The sequence below is a fragment of the Podarcis melisellensis genome, assembly GCF_964234715.1.
Source record: "Podarcis melisellensis genome assembly, chromosome: 8".
Classification (NCBI taxonomy): domain Eukaryota; kingdom Metazoa; phylum Chordata; class Lepidosauria; order Squamata; family Lacertidae; genus Podarcis; species Podarcis melisellensis.
Genome location: NC_138540.1, coordinates 54,266,451 through 54,273,978, shown reverse-complemented (window position 1 = coordinate 54,273,978; position 7,528 = coordinate 54,266,451). Strand labels below are relative to the sequence as shown.

General features: G+C 42.1%; 1 long non-coding RNA gene across 1 annotated transcript; it reads right to left on the bottom strand.

Annotated features, from left to right (window-relative positions):
* Positions 1-5,522: 5,522 nt before the first annotated feature.
* LOC309376442 lies at positions 5,523-7,375 on the bottom strand. The gene is made up of 2 exons (XR_014171190.1): positions 6,743-7,375; positions 5,523-6,611 (listed from the first exon to the last, which is right to left on the bottom strand). It is a non-coding gene; the product is annotated as an uncharacterized lncRNA (long non-coding RNA).
* Between the last annotated feature and the right edge of the window lie 153 nt (positions 7,376-7,528).

Sequence of the window (7,528 nt, the reverse complement as noted above, 5' to 3'; positions counted from 1 at the left end):
CAGTGTCAGTTTTGTTTATATATTAAAATCTATATACCTCTTGATTGTAAAATAAACTCTTAGAGTGGTTTGCAAAAGGAATAAAACAATGAACTTATCAGTAAAAATAGTTTAAAACAATTACAGTGGTACATCGGGTTACACACGCTTCAGGTTACATATGCTTCAGGTTACAGACTCTGCTAACCCAGAAATATTACCTCGGGTTAAGAACTTTGTTTCAGGATGAGAACAGAAATCGTGCTCTGGCAGCGCGGCAACAGCAGGAGGCCACATTACCTAAAGTGGTCTTCAGGTTAAGAACAGTTTCAGATTAAGAACAGACCTCCGGAACGAATTAAGTACTTAACCTGAGGTACCACTGTATTTAAAACATTTAAAGAATAAAATAAAACAATAAGATTAAAACAAGTCAGCATTCTACATGTCTGGATAGGCTTGCTTGAACAATCATGTTTTTAGCAGGTGCCAAAAGGTGTACAATGAAGGTACCAACCTCGTGTCAATAGGGAGGGAGTTCCATAGTGTGGGTGCTTGTTCTGCCCTACGGGTCCAAATACAGACCTGGGTAAAGGATTGACTGATGCCTCAATGGGAGCCAGTTGCAGGGATTCCAAAAAGAGATGCACAAAACGTATGAGTGATCAGTTCTAGTGCTTTATTATAAGGATATACAAGGTGTGACTGGAAAGTTTGGTAAAGGGTCACAGAAATCGGACAGTGAGTAATATTCGAACATACATACCTTACAGGCCTTCAAAGTAGGCCCCCTCTGAGACAATGCACTGTTGACAACGTTCATAGAACTGCTGGAAACGTCTGGAAAAGTCCTCTTTTTGGACTGCTTTCAGTTCCCTCGTCACAGCAGCTTGGATGTATGAAATGTTGGAAAATCTGCGCCCTTTCAGTGCAGATTTCAGTTTTGGAAAAAGAAAGAAAACAGGTGGGGCCAGATCAGGAGAATATGGAGGGTGGGACAACTCAGTAACCTTGGTAACGATTTCACACAGAATATGCAATTCTTCCGCCATCATTCGGACGGTCAAACTCCAATCCTGCATCAATAACTCACAAATTCTGTCGACATTTGCCACCGTTCTGCTCATCAATGGTCTGCCAGACTGAGAGTCATCTTCAATGGTTTGCTGCTCTTCACAGAAACGTTTGAACCACTCATACACCGTCTTTCGAGATACAGCTTCATCTCTGTACACAATTGTGAGCATTTCGTGGGTTTCCGATGCCGATTGTATGTTCGAATATTTCTCGCTGTCCAATTTCTGTGACCATTCACCAAACTTTCCGGTCACACCTTGTACAAAGAGACTTACAATGTGTGATACAGAATTCCTTGCCGCTGCAACCCAGGACAGACACTGAAGCAGCAAGCACCACGACTTTGTCCATGATGGACTAACAGTTTATGCATTACTTATACAGAAAACGGGGACACAGGTGGCGCTGTGGGTAAAACCTCAGTGCCTAGGGCTTGCCGATCGCATGGTCGGCAGTTCGAATCCCCACAGCTGAAATGTTTTTGCTGGTGATGAATTTTCTTTGAACAAAAGAGATAATTTTGATGAGTTTGAACTGAACTAAAACATTCATTTTGATGAACTTGAACTGAACTAATTTGTTTGCTAAAAGAATGATCAGGATCTAGCTCCTTTTAAAAAAGAGGTTTCCAAACACTGGAAATTTCTTTGCCTCTCCACTCCCTCAGCTGCCGCTCATGTTTTTGACATTTAGGTTGCACAGCCCTCTAGGCAGGGATCTGTCATTTTTGTTTATGTAGATTCCTGGTTCTATATATATATAAATAAATAGCAGCAACAGCCCCCCAGTTTTTCCATAAGAGGGCTAACAATGCAATCCTATACAAACATACTTGAAAGTAAGTCCCACTGAGGTCAGTAGGTCTTACTTTTTTACCTTTTTAGTAGGCCTTACTACCCAGTAAATATGTAGCTGAACTTACTTGGGTGTAAGCCCTGTTGAACTTAATAAGGTAAAGGTAAAGGGACCCGTGACAGTTAAGTCCAGTCACGAATGACTCTGGGGTTGTGGCGCTCATCTCGCTTTACAGGCTGAGGGAGCTGGCGTTTGTCCGCTCCGCAGTTTTTCCAGGTCATGTGGCCAGCATAACTAAGCCGCTTCTGGCGCAACGGAACAACGACACCAGAGCAGCGCACATAAATGCCATTTACCTTCCCGCCAGAGCAGTACCTATTAATCTACTTGCACTTTTTGGGGGTGCTTTCGACCTGCCAGGTTGGCAAGAGCTGGTACCGAGCAACAGGAGCTCACCCCATCACGGGGATTCAAACTGCCAACCTTTTGATCAGCAAGCCCAAGGCTCAGTGGTTTAGACCACAGCGCCACCTGTGTCCCATTTGAACTTAAGAGGATTTACTTATAAGAAATATATGGTGAAGGTTGTTCTGTTAGCCAGCATGGTATAGTGGTTAAGAGCAGTGGACTCGTAATCTGGTGAACCGGGTTTGCTTCCCCGCTCCTCCACAGGATGGTGACCTTGGGCTAGTCACACTTCTGTGAAGTCTCTCGGCCTCACTCACCTCACACAGTGTTTGTTGTGGGGGAGGAAAGTAAAGGAGATTGTTAGCTGCTTTGAGACTCCTTAAGGGGAATGAAAGGTGGGATATCAAGTCCAAACTACTCTTCTTCTTCTTCTGACTTTTGGACCGATCTAGGTGTTTCACACAATTCAGGAAAGAAAAGGTCTTCTGAAATAAAGGCTGCTGTACATTCTCTTGGAGATGCTGATCTCACATGAAGGAAGGTTCTCAGAATATGGAGCAGAGTTCACACTAAAAACTAGATGGCAGCACCTACCTGCATATGAAAAATTTAATCTGAGCAAATTCCACTGTTGCATTCTTCAGTACTTATGGAAAAAGCTAAAAATTGCCAAATGAAAGTGGTAGAAATTCCTGTGAAACTTTTTTTTTAATGCAATAATTTAAATTATTTTTAATGCCAACCTGGTGTCAAACATATGTGGGCAAATCCAGTAGATTTCAGTTGGACTTTATAATTGATATAACTTTTTTAAAATAAAAAAGTCACGATAAGGCTATAATTCTACCTGGTACACTTACCCTGTAGTAAAACCCTATTTGAAGATGATAATATTGCACTTTAAGTCTGTTGGGTGCAGTTATTTTTGCTTAGGAGGCAAATGACTCTGTGCTTTCCTATAAATGGGCTTTCTTATATTTTAAATGCAGTGTTAGAAATGGCAGCTATTTCAATAAACCAGCAGTGCTAAAATGCTGGATAGTATATCATATGATTTAGTATGATTTGTTATATAGTTGTATGAATGTCTTCCCGTTTTCAAGTCCTTGGTTTGATTCATTCAACATGATGTAAGTCAGAGGTTGGCAACCTTATCGCAGGATGGGCCAGTCGACGCTCTGTCCGTCAGATGGGCTGGAGCGTGTGCGCACGGGCGCTCTTCCGGGTCGGAGGGGCGCCCATGCACCTGCGCACACACTATTTCCGGCACTCCTCCGACCCAGAAGTGCGCAGAAATAGCATGTGCGCATTCGCAAGGGCACTTCTCCACCCCGCACACATGCGCACACGCTATTTCTGGCACACATCCAGGTCAGAGGAGTGCCCATGCGCATGCACACTGGCACCATCAACTTGGAAGTTGGTCCCCATGCCGTGCCGGTAAGAGCGGACAGTGAGGGGCAACGGGGGGGTCAAGGGTCGCCATGGGCCGGTTAGACAAGCCTTGTGGGCTACAGGCCCATGGGCTTTAGGTTGCCGACCCCTGATGTAAGTCATGAATACTGTTATGAGTTTTGAGTGGTTAAGCTGAATGCCTAATACCTGCACCCCTTCTAATTCCTGGATCCAGCAGATTCAATTGCTGGAATAGCAATGACAGCCTGGTAATCACCTGGGAGAAGAGCCATTAATAAAGACAAAGGGAAGGTAATGGGCCATTAATAATGCCAAATGGGAGGGCATCTTAATAACTGCTAATGATTGAAGAGCTTGGTGAACTCAACCCACTCCTGAGCTATCTAACGTCCTCCTTATTTATGCTAGTCACTTAATTATGATGTCTTGCAATATAATCCCATATGCATGCACTGGCTGTCTATGTTTCTGGGCCCAATTCAAAGTGTTGTTTTTAAGCTATAAAACCCTATATGACACGGGATTGCAATACCTGACACTGCCTCTGCCAACCGAAATGTACCAGGACCTTATGGCCATCATGTGAACATCATCTGAAGTCTTTCTTTGGATTCACCCTTTTGAATGGGCAAGAAAATAGAAGTGCCAACAGGCCCGACAGAATGGGAATGAATGGCTGATGACATGTATGGAATTGGCTGTAACAGACAAATTGATGGAGCTAGTCAGAAGAAGGTAAGGAAGGCCAGATATTGCTGATTTTGCCAAAAGATGGAATTGGGTTTTTTTGAGTTATGGAATGCATGTTAAGGAAATAGGAGATGGAAAAGGTTTTTGTTTCTATAGTTGTCAATAATAATAAATAAATAAATAAATAAATAAATAAATCCTAAGCGCACACATAAAAATAAGTATGACTACCTTGATCTGAAATTTATATTTCGTTATACTCTAAACTTTTCATTATTTTTAGGCCAAAGGTTATACATTGCCTTTACCTTTCTGTCACACACACATGAAAACCATCAAATTTGGATCGTGAGTACCATCTCTTTTGTTAATGTAATATACTGCATGACTCATCCAAGCAACTCAGCCCACATAGACTGTAAAGGGCCTCAGTAAATATCGAACATCCTCTACAACAGTATTATCACTCAGCTCCAGATATTTTGCATGCTTTCCTTACTGAGTACTGAAAAGCAGTAGCCTCTGTCATACTACAGATAAGCTGCATAGGCTTGCTCTTTCAAAATAGAAAGAAATACATATGCCTAGTTGAGGCTGTTTTGTGGTATATGGTGACAGTGATAAGGAGAAATCCTTTCCTGCGGGCAACCTGGGAGGCCAATTAATGATCCAGGTTCGGTGTTCAAACAAAAGAGTGTTTATTACGAATTCCAATGCTACGCAGACTGACCTTACAGAATAAGCAAGGAAAATGCTGTGCCGATTACTTGTACTTATAACGCATACATTTTCACACTTTTTCAATGGTTTTCCTACATCTTTTACCTTCTTTGATCCTATGACACACACAAAAGGCTTTCGGCTCCTTCCTCTCCTCCCTGCCTGTGGTAGAGATAAACTCATCTCATTCCCGTTTTATTGCTTTATTGTTTCCTTTCAAAAGCTCACTTTTTGCATTAACTTTCACAGACTTGTTCTAATGCTAAGTCCTTTCTTTAACCCTTTCTTTAAAGGCACTGAACTGTTTTCAGTTTCATCTGACCTCAAACTGAAAGGTTTAGGGGTGGGGGAGCAAATTTCAGCAAAGAAAATTGATATGTTGCTTGACTGAATTTTCTATTCACTGCACTTTCATAAAAAATACAGCAAGGCATATGTAGCATTTTTATGTCTATTATTAAATTTATTAGTCATTTTTTGCCACATGCAACACTTGACAGATATCAGACAATGAAAGCTGTGTTATACAAGCCAAATTTAAGATGTTTCTTCTAGGTTTTTTTTACAAACAAAAACTTTAAAAATTCTTAAACATTTACAACACGTGAAGCAGCTTTGCCATGGTGTCCTTCAAATGTTTTAGACTACAAATTCCATCAGCCACAGCCAGCAGAGCAGTGGGGTCGTAGTTTGGGGGCTCTCTGATAACTGGAACTGTGTCACTTTACACCACCTCTTTATGATACACTATTAGTGGGAGAAGGGAAGTACTCATCTGTGAATACAGATCAGCTCTTTCTTCACTGTACCCACTGGTTTTGCCCCTGGTGCCAATGTGGTGTAGTGGTTAAGAGAGGTAGTCTCCTCATCTGGTGAACCGGGTTTGCGACTCTGCTCCTCCACATGCAGCTGCTGGGTGACCTTGGGCCAGTCACACTTCTTTGAAGTCTCTCAGCCTCACTCACCTCACAGAGTGCTTGTTGTGGGGGAGGAAGGGAAAAGAGAATGTTAGCTGCTTTGAGACACTACTTAGGGTAGTGATAAAGTGGGATATCAAATCCAAACTCCTCTTCTTCTTCAATGGTGTTCCACTGACATCTAGCAGAAATTCAACCAGCATAACTTAAGGATAGGACCGCACTCACTGTTAAGTAGGAACTAAAAGCAAGAACCTATGGGCAATAGCATGGTAACAAAGTGCAGAATCCCTTTATGAAAGCCACACCCGCATCCACTTCTACAATAATCTTATAATTATACAATAATAATAGTTAGGAATGCACTGCCACTATCAATGCAGATCGCCATGTGTTGCCATTCAACTAGATCTAATATTTTCTATGCACATACACAAATTTTATACACAAATGATTTGGAGTGCTGCAATATCTTATTTCAGAGGGATTTAAGTTGTGTTTTCCTTGAAGTTCCATTGCATGCAACAGAACTTGCACACCTTTTAAAATGAAGCATCTTGTTTTCAGTGTTCCTAAATGCTTAACTTGCGGGAATGCAATTTCCCCCTCCTTTTACTCTGATTGGTTCCAATCAGTATAAACAGTGAGAAGACTAATGAGACTCTTATTTTATGCTAATTGGGCAGCTCTTGGATACTAGAGTCAGTGACCCTGCTGCAGAAATATTAACAGGTCTTCACCTCTGCCCATGGCATGGTTTCAGGGGCCATCCAGATAAATTTTAAGAAGTTATAGAGGTTGATTCCACTTATTTCAATAGCTCAGTGCAAAATTTGCTGAAGGGGAATTTTTAAGAGCCCTGTCCTGAGCATGTTTACTTGTCCCCAAGTACAAGCAACCTTAGGGCTTACTCCTGAGTTAATATAATTACAAGTGCACATAAGCAGAGCCAGAATGAGCATCCATCTAGTTCAACATTCTATTCCCCATAGCAGTTAGACAAGAAGATGCTACAGGAAGCCCACAGAGCTCAAAGGCAAAAACCTTCTTCCCCAGCTGTCACTCTCCAGCAGTGCTGTGAGCTCTAAATACACTAAAGAAGCAGAATCATGTGGGTTTCATCAAATGTGAGATATTAACCATTCCCCACCCCACAAAGAAACATTTGTTGCAAACAAGAGGCAGATTCACTTTCATAAGTATTGTCTATATGGCATGATGGGTCTGCTCTGCTTACACGGTTAGAGGCAGTGAAAGTTCTGGACACCCATTGCTGGAAACTGCAGGAGGGAAGAGTGCTGCTCTTCTATTCAGGTCCTGATTGTGGAGAGCTGGTTGGCCACTGTGAGAACAGGATGCTGGACTAGACAGGCCTTCTTCTTATGTTCTTAGGTTAAAGCTACTACCCTTGGTGGCTGTGAGGCAGCAATGCTTCTGAAAACCAGTTGCTGGAAGGGAGGGTGTCGCTGCACTTTTCATTCAGGCACTGTGACAAGATGCTGGACTAGTTGGACCATTGTCTTAAT